Below are 14,137 nucleotides of genomic sequence, written 5' to 3' on the forward strand. Positions count from 1 at the left end.
TCATTTAATTGCCTTTACAATAAAAACTGCTATTTATGTTATTTAAGTGAGAAGGAAACAATCCAACATTTTCCTGAACAATGCCCAATATTAAATCAATACCGCTGCACTTTCTTTGGAAGGGCCGTCCTTAGTAGTACCGAAATACAAGATTAAGTCCAAAATAAACACGACTGATCTAAAATAGAAACGACAGGAGCTTTGTTCTGATAACTTCGAGTTTATTTATTCAAAATAATCCCCTCTGGCCTCGAGACACTGTTTTGTGGATTTTAAAGGCTTTTCGAAAGAGTGCTTCTGGTCATTGACCGCAATGTCTTTCAGGATATCGGTACAAGCCTTTTGGATGGCAGCGACGGACGCCAAATGCAATATTCCGAATAGGTAAAAGTCACAGGAAGCCATATCAGGTGAATACGGTGAGTGATGGATGGTTAAAATGCTAAGATTTCTAGTCAAACAATCAGTCACAAGAGTGGGCATCCCTTGGCATCGTAAAAACAAATGAGCATCGACTTAATTTTTGACTTCTCCAAACGCTATTTTTTGGGTGGTGGCTCGTCTGGGGCTTTCCATTCGAAACACCACGTTTCATCACCAGTTACAATGCTGTAAAGAATGTTATCGTCTTTTCTCGCCTCGAATGTTGAATTCTGAGCAATTTTTGGTCCTCAGTTAACTTCTGCGGAATGAAACGAGCACAGACATTTCGTAAGCCCAAATGATCAGTTAAAATGCGATAAATCAATGTTTTGGAGATATTTAACTTCGATTCCGTGAATTTTAGCGATGATTTCGGTTCGTTTTTAATAAATTTACGAACAATTTCGATGGATTTTTCGGTGATTACTGATTTTGGGCGGCCCGTATGTTCATTGTCATTTATGTCCTCACAACCATCTTTGAAACGTATAAACCATTCATGAACTCTGGCACGACATAGACGATCACCGCCATAAACTTTTTTCTTCAATTCGGTAAACTTTTTACCATTTTAAAAGAAAATTTGATATTAGCTCTCTGTTCGAAACTAATTTGTGTACCGATGACAATTTAGACGCAATAACTTCGCTTCCACTGAAACGAATATCACCAAGCTGTCACTGGATGTCAGCTAGGGATGTAACTTCCAACGCACTAACTCGTTGAAAAGATGGTGCCATCAGAAACATTTCCTGTTTATTTTGCCTTCACCTTGTAGTTCGTGTTCTATTGTAAATGGCGTAAATGATTTTCAATGGAAAAAATTAATCAATTTTATCACTAGTACTTTAAAGTACAGACAATTTATTATAGATGAATAGTTTTGTAAAAAAATATCTACCTAATTTTTCCGGCAGACGACTTTCAAAGTCATTGCCGTTCAATTATTTGAACTAAAAAATATTTTAAATAGTTTGGTAAGATTTTTTGTGGGAAATAAATGAATCTATTTATCTATTTATATGCGAAGTTTGTACAAAAGTTTCCAGTAAATTATTATCTTATAACTAAGTTTTTACAATATTCAACATTTAAGCCTTTTATAAAAAAAAAATCTTTTCTCCACCTCAGTTCTAAATAATGGCACTTTAAAATTCGGTTAAATCCCTGTTTTCATAATACGCGTTTGTTTAACAAGTACAAAATTTTTGCTCACACACACACATGTATGTATGTACATACATCTTAATATTAAAAGTCAATTTCATGATATGGACGATATTTTTTTACGCTTAACCAAACAAAATTTTATACAATATAACAGATGTTAAATCAGAACGTGGCGCTCGACTCCTGAAATTCAAATAATAAATATTTTTACTCCTTGCAAATCACGCGCTTTCGAAATAAAATCGTTTAATTTCGGTAGGAACACCCGGTAAAACTGCACTGAAAGCTTACAAGGCAAAGTTTACCAAAAGCTTAAAGCTTTGTTTAATTACAACGCACAGTCGTCCGTATTAAGATTTTATTATTTAAAACCCTCTACAACAGGAAAGACTTGCAGAACAATTTTTTAAACACTCAGAATCAAATTTTTAAAAAGGCATCTAACTTCGATTTTTCGTTGTTGTAGTCATTTTAACATTATTTAAAAAATAATAATTATAAAGATGTTACAAAAATATTTTGTCGGGATATATCAAAATAAATATATTGCCTGGTGTTACGCAAACGCAAATTTGGCAGTTTGGCAGCCATATTTTTCATTACGTCTCATTCTACATAAAATATTCACCCCGCTTATGGTTTATCTTTTTCAAATTTAAAATTAAACGATTGGTAAGATGTTCAAAATTCTAATTTGAAGAGCCCAAATTATCCAACATCAAAACATCATTTGGAATGCACTTGGATCAATTAATGCAAAATAAAAAAATTCTCAAAACTGCGTTTTAAATATCTAAATTTTTTGCAGCCGCCGTAGGCGAATGGGTTGGTGCGTGACTACCATTCAGATTTCAGAGAGAGAACGTAAGTTCGAATCTCGGTGGAACACCAAAATGAAGAAAAAAGTTTTTTCGAATAACGCTCGTCCCTCGCCAGGCAATGGCAAACCTCCTCATAAAAAATATCTGCCGTTCGGAATCGGCTTAAAACTGTAGGTCCCTCCATTTGTGGAATAACATCAGGACGCACGCCAAAAATAGGAGGAGAGGCTCAGCCAAACACCCAAAAAGGGAGTACGCGCCAATATATATATATATATACGTATAAATCTTTTTGTTTTATACATGCATTGGAAACATTTTAACAATTCAGCATCTAAAGCCTATAATGACTTAAAATCATAAAGAATTAGAAAACTTCAAATATGCGTAGATGAGACTGAAGACTTGTATTATTACATTAAAATTAATTATTTTGCATAAAATAAAGACGATGAGTTCCAAAACATTCCCATAGCAGCCGATTTTGCATATTAACCACAATGAGCTGGGTGGCTGCCGGTGTAGATGGTAATTTTACCGTACATCTTTCAATAGTGGATCAACTCCATGCTGCTAGGTTGCTCCGAACACTTATGGCATTGACCAAGCGCTGGAGAAGGTTCTATCCACTTTGGTTAGATCTAACGGATGCAACGGTTGGATATGGTGCTCACGCCAACAGGCATCTTTAGCTTCACAGTTCCAAAGTGTTCAAAATTCCCTGGAGCCCATGGAAGCGGCATAACTCCGCCTCTAAATAAGGCGCAACATTTGTTTTGTTTTTATTTTTAAAGGTTGAACAGATTGGAGGTATTTTTTCACAATTTTCCACCCGTGTCGTTTCGGTAAGCAATTCATCTCTCGTCTAGGACCAGTATATTGGCCACCAATATCGTGTGATAACACGCCTTTGGACTTTTATTTGTACATGAAGTCTAAATGCTTTGTGGATAAGCCAGCTTCGATTGAGGCATTGGAAGCCAATTTTACTAAAGTTATTCACGAGATACCGACCGAGCGAATCATTCACAATTGGTGTTCAAGGATGACCGAATTACGGTGCAGTTGCGACCAATATTTGAAAGGGATTATCTTTAAAAAATAAATGTCATGAATGGTTCGACAAAAAAAAAATAATATTTCGTTGTTTTATTTCAATTTAGAATCCGATTGATCACCCTTTACATTGAAACAGCAAACTATCATCAGAAAATCCGTTCCTTGTGTGCCGATAGCGTTTTGTAAAAAAGTTTCATTAGCCTGCGGGCGCTACCACCCAAACTAAGTATGTTGACTGAGCCAAATAGCAAAAAATGCAAAAATCAGTTTCTGGAGAAAATCAAAAAATATTACATTTTTTATACTTTACGTATTTCTTCACTTCCAACTTTAATAAAAATATGTTTTTATATAACTTTTATTCTCTTGAGGTTAAAAAACAAGAGCAATCAATTATTATTATTCCTAGTTTTTTTTCTTTTTTCTTAATGTATTTCCAAACTTTAATTAATTTTCTATAATTCTTGTTAACAAATTTTTCTTCTTGGATCAATAGATTTCGAGATGGAAGTCCCTGCAAAAAAGGTGACTCAAGAGTTGGATTAGCAATAATATGCAAACAAATTGTAATTCCGCACAACTGTTTGGCACACTTGAAATCACCCCAAATCAACAAATTTACCAAGTAGCAAGAACACCTGAAATTCAAAAGTTCACGGACAGATGGTGCGCTCTGTAAACATAAAAAGCTTGCATTAACGCATACAATTGGCGCGCACATTTGTTGTTGGGTGTGCGCCTTAATGTTTTTCCACAAATGGCAGAACATACAGTTGTAGGTGGCCTACGAACAGCAGCTGGATTTTTAAAAGCAACTTTTTCAAGACAGAAATGCATACGAAGGTTTGCCTTTGCCTGCCAAGTGGCCGCAATTAGAAAAATCTTTTTTCTTTCATTTGGTAGTTCACGCCGACACTGAGTTTCCAACGCGGCTGCCACCGAATGCTAGTAATCTGGAAACTATTCACCTCCGGCGGCCGCAGGCACGCATTAGTTGCCGCTATTATAATTTGGCTTTATCTCTTTTCTGGCGACGGGTATACAAATTTCATAGCCGTCACGATGTAGAAAGAAGTTTTCATTCTCTGGTCCAGATTTTCAAAAAATAATAGAATGGATTGGATTTGAAATAACAAATTACAATTTAATGCGCCGAAGGTTTCTTTCAAATCGGACAGTTTGTTAAAGCTGAAAGATTTTTTTGTTTTTAATTTAAATATATTTTGTAGTGACAAGTTATTACTTCATGCTAAATTTGACTGATGTGTGTATGGTATATAATGAATATGAGAAGCAGAGAGCTTGTGTTGTAATAAAAAACTTGTAAAGCAGCATAGAAAACTTTGCCACTACCCTGCAACGAAAAGAGCTTTTCATAATTGTAAGTCTGAAAACTTGTGAAAGTTCTTTCGACCAATTGAATTCGTATATTTATGCCAGATAACTGGTGGTAGCAGAGAACAGGGAACAGAGAATGCCTGAAACCGTAAAGGTTAAACATTTTTACTACAAGTAAAACTCACGAATGGGATGCGCGATGCTATATTAATAAATATATATTTTATTATTAGGTATTTATTACTTTATATTTGGATTGTAATTAAATAAAAAAAATACAGGAATATTGTTAAATTTTAGGGTCTTATTCGTTCAGAATCAGACTCTTCTGATCGTCTTGCCTTTGTTCGACACTTTGGTCCAGAATTTACTGATACATACACACTACACGAAAAAATTATTCTCTCTCTCTTAGCTTCACAGTCTGTGGTGGACCATAGCTTCATCAACAATCCTCCTCCAAATCAGTCTCTCTCTTGCCTCATTTCTCCAATTACGAACGTTCATCGCTTTTCTTCTTCTTCTTAATCGGCGTATCCATGCTGGATGTTCGCGATTACATACAAACGTCATTGTGATCTTAGTCGTACGGTTGTCAGGTCATATTATTATCGCTTTTAAGTCTGCTTCTACGTCATCAAGCCATCTCTTTCTTGATCGGCCTGCCTTTCTTCCTCCATTTGGACGCAAGTAAACACCCTTTTTTGGATTATTGCGTTGGAGATTCCTATGATGTGGCCAATCCATCTAATCCGCTGCGATTTAATAAAACGTATTACATTTTCACCACCAATAAGGTTTTCAATTTGGATGTTATAACGGATGCGATACGTGCCATTTTCAAGCCGAATAGCACCGTCGATTTTTCTCATTAGCTCTCATTGTCCAGATTTCAGCCCCATAAGTAAGAACCGGACGTATCAAAGTTTTATACATCTTGATTTTCTGCATTTGTGATAAAACCTTTGATGTGAACAATTTTATACTTGCATAGTTCGTCTTATTAGCAGATTTAATTCTTTCATCTATTGCAATTGATGTGTCTTTACTCGCTGTTAGAACGAATCCTAAGTATTTGAATTCATTTACACTTTCAAAAACAAAATCATCTATGGCTAGATTGTTGGTATCCATGTTACGTGCTGAGCGAAGCATAAACTTAGTTTTTTCGGCGCTGACATTCAGTTCTATATTTTTGCTTTTGTTTCTAGCAGCTTGAATATGCGAATTAGTTTGTTTTTGTTTTTTACCATGCTGAGAACGTCGTCAGCATAAGCACATACATATATATTTGAAAATCTTTGTCAAATATTGTTCCGCACAAGTTAATTTATTTTACAATTGTGTGCAACATAAGGTTGGAAATCAGAGCGGACAATGCGTCTCCTTGTTTAACACCAGACAATACCTGGAAGGGTTCAGACATTTCGATTTGTACTAGCACCTTGCTAGTAACGGGTGATTTTTTAGCTATTATCTTTTTAAACAGTTGGTTTAAAAAGCTGACGCACGTTTCGCGTTTTGTTTCACTGTCAAACATCTTCAGTTTGGTCTATAATTTAACCATGAATCGTCTTACAAACGAACAACGCTTGCAAATCATTGAATTTTGTTATAAAAATGCGTGTTCCGTTAAGAAAGTTTATCGCGCGCTTCTTCCATTTTATGGTCAGTTTAATCGACCCACTGAAGCGGCTATTCGAGCTATTGTGACTAAATTGAGAACGAAATTTACATTATTTGGACATCAAACCACCAACACGCTTACGTAGAGTGCGCAGCTGTATCGGCCAGTGTTAATGATGACCATCAATTATCGATTCGTCGGCGTTCGCAGAAATTGGGCCTCTGTTACTTAACAACGTGGAACATTTTGCGAAAGGATTTAGGTGTGAGGCCTTTCAAAATACAGCTGGTGCAAGAATTGAAGCCGAACGACCTACCGCAACGCAGAATTTTTGGTGAATGGGCTTTTGGAAAGTTGGCCGAAGATCCACTTTTTTACCGAAAAATTGTGTTCAGCGACGAAGCTCATTTTTGGATCAATGGGTATGTAAATAAGCAGAATTGTCGATTTTGGAGTGAAGATCAGTCAGAAGAATTGCAAGAGCTGCCAATGTATCCAGAAAAGGTAACAGCTTGGTGTGGTTTATGGGCTGGACCTGTCAATTGGCCACCCAGATCGTGCGATATAACGCCTTTAGATTATTTTTTGTGGCGCTATGTTAAAGCTCATGTCTATTCAGACAAGCCTACTTCAATTAACGCATTGGAAGACAACATTAAAGCATTTATGTGTGAGATGCCGGCCGAAACATTGACAAGAGTATGCCAAAACTGGACTAAGGGGGTGGACCATTTGAAGTGCAGTCGCGGTCAACATTTGCATAAAATAATCTTCAAACATTAAATTATATGGTCTGTACTATCGACTTAAATAAAAAATTCATGCATTTTTCTGAATTTTACGTGTGTTTTTTTGAAAAACCTTCCTATAGCTCTTAAAAAATCCCTCTTTAGTATACTTCAACGTGCAAAGAACCAGTACAATCAGTTTCAACGGAACGCCAAGTTTTTGGAAACAGTGTTTGATTTGCTTTCTGTCTAGACCATAAAACGCTTGTTTAAAATCAATAAATAGGCAGAATATATCAATGTTATGGTCGAAAATTTAAAAAAAAAATTGGTTTACCAGGAGAGTTTGATCAATTGTTGATCGATTGCTTCTAAAGCCACACTGGTATTCATCTATTATTTCATAAGCATAAACTTTGATACACTCGTCCACAATATTTGTGAACACTTTGTAACCAACGTTCAATAGCGATATTATTGAAGAGAAAATAATACATTTCACCGTTATTGCATTCTCAGAGAAAATATAAAATACACTGCATCATTTAAGCTGTGAGCATATTTTGAAGAGAAAACTATAGTATTTGTTTCTATATTTTTTGAGCAAACTTTGTTTTTGTTATTGTTCTTTCTGCAATGGTAAACAGTATGCACATACGCACTACGAGTCGTATACATTTTTTTATTAAATTTAATAAACATCGAGAATTTTTTTTTTCTAAAAAAGTATTACCTGCATCAAATAACCTGTGAGTCGCTGTATATAATTTCCTTTAACTTCGGTTGGAGCATAGGGATCCACCTCTTTTAAATCCACCATAATTGTTTTGGAAATCCAATAAAAATCACGCCCATTTTTTATACTGGTATGTTAAGACTAAATTTAATTGCGACCGTCTTAGATAAGTTGTAGCTCTCATTGTCTATGAGTTTGTTTGATTCCAAAAATTAACAGCCAACCATAATTATATTTTACCTAAAATTATTTTTATTTTTCTGTTATTTTATTTTAATTTTTTTTGTGCAAGTGGAAGCTAGGTGGAATAACCTGACCACATGCAAAACAGCAAAAGTCATGTGTAGAACTAACGACAAAAAACTGACTCAATTCGTACTTACGCTCTCGCGAAAGGAATGCAGAACTATCATAGGTGTGCTAACAGGTCATAATCTATTAGCTGCACATGCGTACGAGATAGGGATTGCTAACACGGACAAATGCAGAAAATGCAGAGAGGATGTTGAGGAAACTTTAGAACACCTTCTGTGCGTTTGTCCGGCATTATTAAAAACGAGACTAAGATGCCTGGGAGCCCCACTGTTTGAGGGTCTGGAAGACGTCTCAAAAGCGGAGCTCCCAGCCCTACTTAGATTCGCCAAAAGCGCTGACGTCCTACATGATGTCTACTTTAGGTATTCATAGAGGTCGGTCTCCACCTGGTATCGCTAGGGACCAAAAGGTCTATGCGTGGCTTATTGCCAACCAGGCTAACCTAACCTAACCTTAATTTATTTTTTTAATTTTTAATTATATTTTACTTTTTTTATTTTTAATATGTTTGCTTATACAATTTTTTTATATATTTTAAAAAACTTTTAAATTTTTTTCTGTGTAAATATATTAACTAAAAAGAAAAATGTAAACAAAGTTGGTTGCACAATCTGAATTCCAATTCATAGTACAACCGTTAACTTCATGCACCAAAAATTAAAACATTTTAATTTTCATTTAACCGTTTATCCAATAAGGTCATTTTTATATTTATTTTTGGAGCGTGTGTACTTTGCATAATAATATATTATGACACCAATGAATGAAAAAATGTTAGGAATGAAACTTGAGTGCCGCAGTTAATCGTTGTATCGGAATGCCCTTGCGGGCGCTTTCGATTATTTACTTGGTGGGAAGCTTTCTTGGAATACAAACGTGTTTTGAGCTTTTGTTTACAAAAGAGCTAAAATTTGTGCTTCGGTATGTATAGGCGGCGGCGGTCAAGTATTTTGTTCCGCTAGCGACTCTTTGCCACTCTCTCTCTCTCTCGCACAGTTCTGCCACAATTGGCAACTCCTGCAACTCAGCAAATTGAGAGCAAGCCGATACGCAACCACGAGTTTGTATACCCCGTTGCTTTCACTTCTCATTGATATCCATGGTTGCCTTTCCAATTTAGCGCCATCTGCAATTGTGGCGCAGTCAGTGCCATTTGGGGCCATCAGCTAAGAAGCAGGGTAGTACGGTGTATCCTGCAACGCGCAAATAATATATTAAATATATATTTTCAATAAATATGTTCCAAATAAGTAGAAATTTACAAAAACAATTCTAACAGTGATATACATATATATTTCCTCGTTTTTTCTCATTTTCTACAAATTATTAATATTTTCACTAATCAATCGTACAACTGCAATCGAATCAAATCGAAGAATCCTTGTACAAATACCGACTTGAACGGGGAAACGACAATTGAAAGAAAAAATTCAAGTGTGAAAAATGTCTATGCACGCAGAAGTTAAGTGGACTTAAAGTATCTCATTGCGTATAGATATCGAATGTTGAATATGAAATTTTTTCTATTGCCAAGGAATTGTGTGTGCTGGCTATAATATAAAATGTTTGGAGTGCAAATTGCTATAAATTACATTAAGTGAATCAAATAAAAGAGGCATCCATTTTTGGTTTAGTTTTATGAATAATTTAGCTGATGTACTTCATATGAAAACAATGAACGAGTTTTCTTCCGACAAAATGCGTATATTTTACATAAAATAAATTATATAATTATGGAGCAAATAAAGGTATAGATGTGAACGGCCTCAAACTTCGTATTCGCTTTTTTAGTTCAACTCGCAGTCATATTTCCGTCCTGGACTTATGTAAAACGTTCGGAGACAGTCTGAATTTCGAAAACTGAAAAGTATTTTACGAAAAACTGCGTCTACGTGTACTTATCAATTCAAACATTAAGAGTGCCTATCAAAATGCAAGTTTCTAATAAATTACAACTTGCGCAAAAAATTGAAAGTAAATTTGAAATACCAATAAAATTGCAAAGAAAAAAAACACTGCATGCGAAAAAATGTATGAGGCTATGAAAGGTGAAATTGAAAAAATTTCTAACCTTATACACATCTGTAGTTTAAGTTACTAAGTCGCCGCAAATTGTCAAAGAAAAAAAAAACTAAACAAAGGAGAAAAATTCATATTCCTTCGCCGTAACTTTCTAATTTCTATTCATTCTATACAACATCGACGACGACGGCTACGTTGAATTATATAAAATTTTGTGGATATACGGATTTTCATATTTAGGCGCTGTTCGTTTTATGTTCGTTTGCAGTTCGTCTCGTTTTCGATTCGCTTCGAGTTTTGCTTTCGGCTCTGCGTCTCGTAGTTTCGCTGTCGCCTTACGCTTTTCGCCTGGCGGTTGTAGTTGCCTTTGTTACGTTCGTCAGTACTTTGGTGTTTCGTCTTGTCCTTACCCCGGACGTATCTCCCACCTTTATTGAATTCCTTTCAAAATGAGCTAAACATTTCGGTATCGGATCACAAGAATACCGACGGGCGAGTTGTGGCGCGGTGCAATGCATTGGAATGAACTGAACTAAGCTGAGCTGAATTGAGTTAAACAGTCGGAGAATGTCGACGAGCATCGCGTATCGATGAGAATCCATGTGTTTCCTTGTATCGAGTCTCAGTGCGTATAATTAAAACCAATTTGCTCGCCATAGTTCTAATAAATGAAGAGAAAAATACGCTCTCCTCACATACGATTACAAGTTGCAAAAGTGTATCTAAAACCAATTGGAAACGAAAATGGGAAAAATGCGTCGTGTCAAAGAGAAAATAATAATGGATTTAAATGCAAATATAAAAAAATATATCTAACTGTTTTATTTGTGCTCAATAAAGTATCGTCCTCAATTGATAATACATTGTTTGTGAGCATTCAAGATTCATATTTCATATGCATCTAAGCTGAGCTGAGTCGAGCTGAGCTTTGCAGGTGGCTTACTTCAACACAAAACAAAAACAACAGCAAAAAAAAAAAATGAAACGCTTCCCAAAATATTCTAACGAAAGAGTGTTTGTGAGCATTGAATATGCCATGTAATTTCAAGGTTAATCGCGTTTACAAGGGAACTAAATATGAGCATAGTGCGTTGTCTGCCTGAACTATTTGTAGGAACATGCAGACATAATTCCGCTTCTCCTTCAAACACAATTCATTTCTTAATTGCCTGCAGTTTCTAATTTGGGGTACCTATCATCGATCGACTCGTCTTCGTTTCACCCGCAATATTGTTGTATGTTTTTGTTACCGTCGTTGTTATTGCTACATATCATCGCCATCGCATTACATTTAGCAGCGATAAATTTGGATTTTCATCCCGTGTAGTGACACCGTACTGCGCGCTTTTTACATTGAAACCTCGCTTTTGCCATGTATCCGCTTCAGTATCCTATGGATTTTAAGTCGTGGTCACAGCATGCTGAGAATTGCTGGTAAAATCGTTAACAGCTTTTGATGCTTTTGGTGGGAATAATAAACACCGGTACTAACTGCAATTATTCGCATAACAAAGGTAAGGAGGCTCCATGTAACAGCTTCATACATTCGTACACACCTACATACGGTGCTGTGTGCAACATAAGCAAATTGTTTCCATACCTGAAGACTGCATTATAGCTTTGATTCAAGCGCTTAATTTTTTTAATCTAAATTAAAGTGAATTAATAGAATAATTGTGAGAAATTTAGTAATTAACTAACTGATTATTATTATTATTAATCTTATTTTTTAACACTCGTCAGTAGTTTGTTGCCATAATGCTGGCGCTGTCAGTGCTTGAATTTTCTGTGAACACTTTTCTGCCCCATTATTGTGCGGAAACATTTATCAGGATATGGGTAGTTTTCTTCGAGAATGGTGTGAGTCCTTTTTCACATAAAATTAGTTAATGATAAAAAATTGCACGAATTAGCTGTTACAGTATTCGCACCATAAACACCATTCAAAATTTCAGCAGGAATTTCGCCTTTAGGGGACAGATACCTGTAAACGGCCATATTTTCCCTGATTTTCATCAAAATTATTTACAATGAAGAAGTAAATATCTTTTTTTCAAAATTGGCATACAGTTTATTTTTACATTAAAATAATATAATTTTTCAGTCAAGGAAATGTAAGAAATATGTACAGCGCAATTAGAAGCCAAACAAAGACATATCAGCCACGAACAAATTTGTGCAAAAACAAGGAAGGTGAAATAATAACAGAAAGAGAAAAAATTTTGAATAGATGGCAAGAATACTTTAGTGATCTTCTGAATATAGAACATGCAACAGACTACGGTCCACACTGTATAGATGAGACATACTTTACAGCAGAAAACTTCATAGAAGCACCGGGTCGTAACGAAGTGGTAGAAAGTCTGAAAAAGTTAAAAAATAATAAAAGCAGCGGAAGTGACCAAATAAATGCAGAACTTCTAAAATACGGCGGTGAAGTACTCAATAACATGATAACAGAACTGATACGCAAAATTTGGGAAACCGAACATCTACCGGAAGAATGGAACAATAGCCTTATAGTACCATTACATAAAAAAGGCGACAAAACAAATTGTAATAATTATCGAGGCATATCTCTCCTCAACACTGGTTATAAAGTCTTTACAAATATACTCAACAAAAGGTTGAGCGTATATGCTGAGGAAATTTTGGATGACTACCAGTGCGGTTTTCGCCAGGGTAGATCCACAACAGACCAATGTTTCACACTAATGCAAATTCTTGAGAAACACAGAGAGTTCGAACTAAATCTGCACTGTCTGTTCATTGATTTTAAGCAAGCTTTCGACAGCATCAATAGAAACTGTCTGAACGACATAATGCTTAAACAAGGTATACCGGTAAAAATTATAAAACTAATTCAGATGACACTATCAAACACTAATGCCAAGGTTATGATAAATGGAGATGTTACCAACGAATTCAGCATTTCATCAGGTGTAAAACAAGGCGATTCACTATCAGCGACAATTTTTAATTTATTACTACATGAGGTAGTATGCAAACTGAAATGTGGCAATTCGATTTTTAATTGCAGCTCGCAAGTGTTAGCTTATGCCGATGACATTGTCGTGATTGCACAGAATGAACATGAGCTTAAGAAAAGTTATATGCGATTGAAAAACACAGCTTTAGAAGTGGGTCTACGGGTAAACATAGATAAAACGAAATATATGCACTTCGCAAAGAAACCGAGTGAAGATGCACACATTGAAATAGATGGTGAATGCATACAGAAGGTCGACAAATTTAAATACTTAGGTTTTTTCATCAGCAGTAATTCTGACACTTCCGTGGCAATAAATGACCGAGTAAGTGCGGCAAATAAAGCATTCTTTGCTCACATAAAATTATTCAAGTCCCGATTGCTATCAAGAGATCAAAAGATAGCAATGTATAAAGCGCTTATAAGACCCATACTAACATACAGCAGTGAGGTATGGGTACTTAAAACAAAAGACATGGACCAAATACTAAGGTTTGAAAGAAAGATACTGCGAACAATATATGGTCCTTCCCGGCGAGATGACGGAACGTATCGGATAAGATACAATCATGAGCTAGACACATTGATACGTAATGGAAACGCAATACGCTTTATAAAAAGTCAACGAATCAGATGGCTGGGGCACATGTACCGAATGCCCAAATGGAGAGCTGCCAATATAGCGTTCCATAGACAACCAATTGGACGGAGATGTCGAGGGAGACCAAACAAACGCTGGGTAGATGAGGTCACAGCCGACCTGCAGAAAATGGGTATCACAAACTGGAAAGGAGTAGTAGAGAATCGATCGGAGTGGAGAACCGTAGTTGTGGAAGCAATGGTCTGCACAAGACTGTAATGCTAATGATGATGATGAATATAAATTTTTATTTTTTTATTTTAATCATT

The 14,137-nt window shown here is 35.7% G+C and overlaps 1 protein-coding gene across 1 annotated transcript in view; it reads left to right on the plus strand.

Moving 5' to 3' along the window:
• The first annotated feature begins 9,375 nt into the window (after positions 1–9,375).
• The window catches only part of LOC128866352 (uncharacterized), a 69,189-nt gene continuing 64,427 nt past the window's right edge, over positions 9,376–14,137 (plus strand). The window contains exon 1 of the mRNA XM_054106999.1: positions 9,376–11,753. The gene's annotated coding sequence lies outside the window, so the exon portion shown is untranslated. The remainder of the gene's footprint in view (positions 11,754–14,137) is intronic.

Source organism: Anastrepha ludens, chromosome 6, assembly GCF_028408465.1.
Source record: "Anastrepha ludens isolate Willacy chromosome 6, idAnaLude1.1, whole genome shotgun sequence".
Classification (NCBI taxonomy): Eukaryota; Metazoa; Arthropoda; class Insecta; order Diptera; family Tephritidae; genus Anastrepha; species Anastrepha ludens.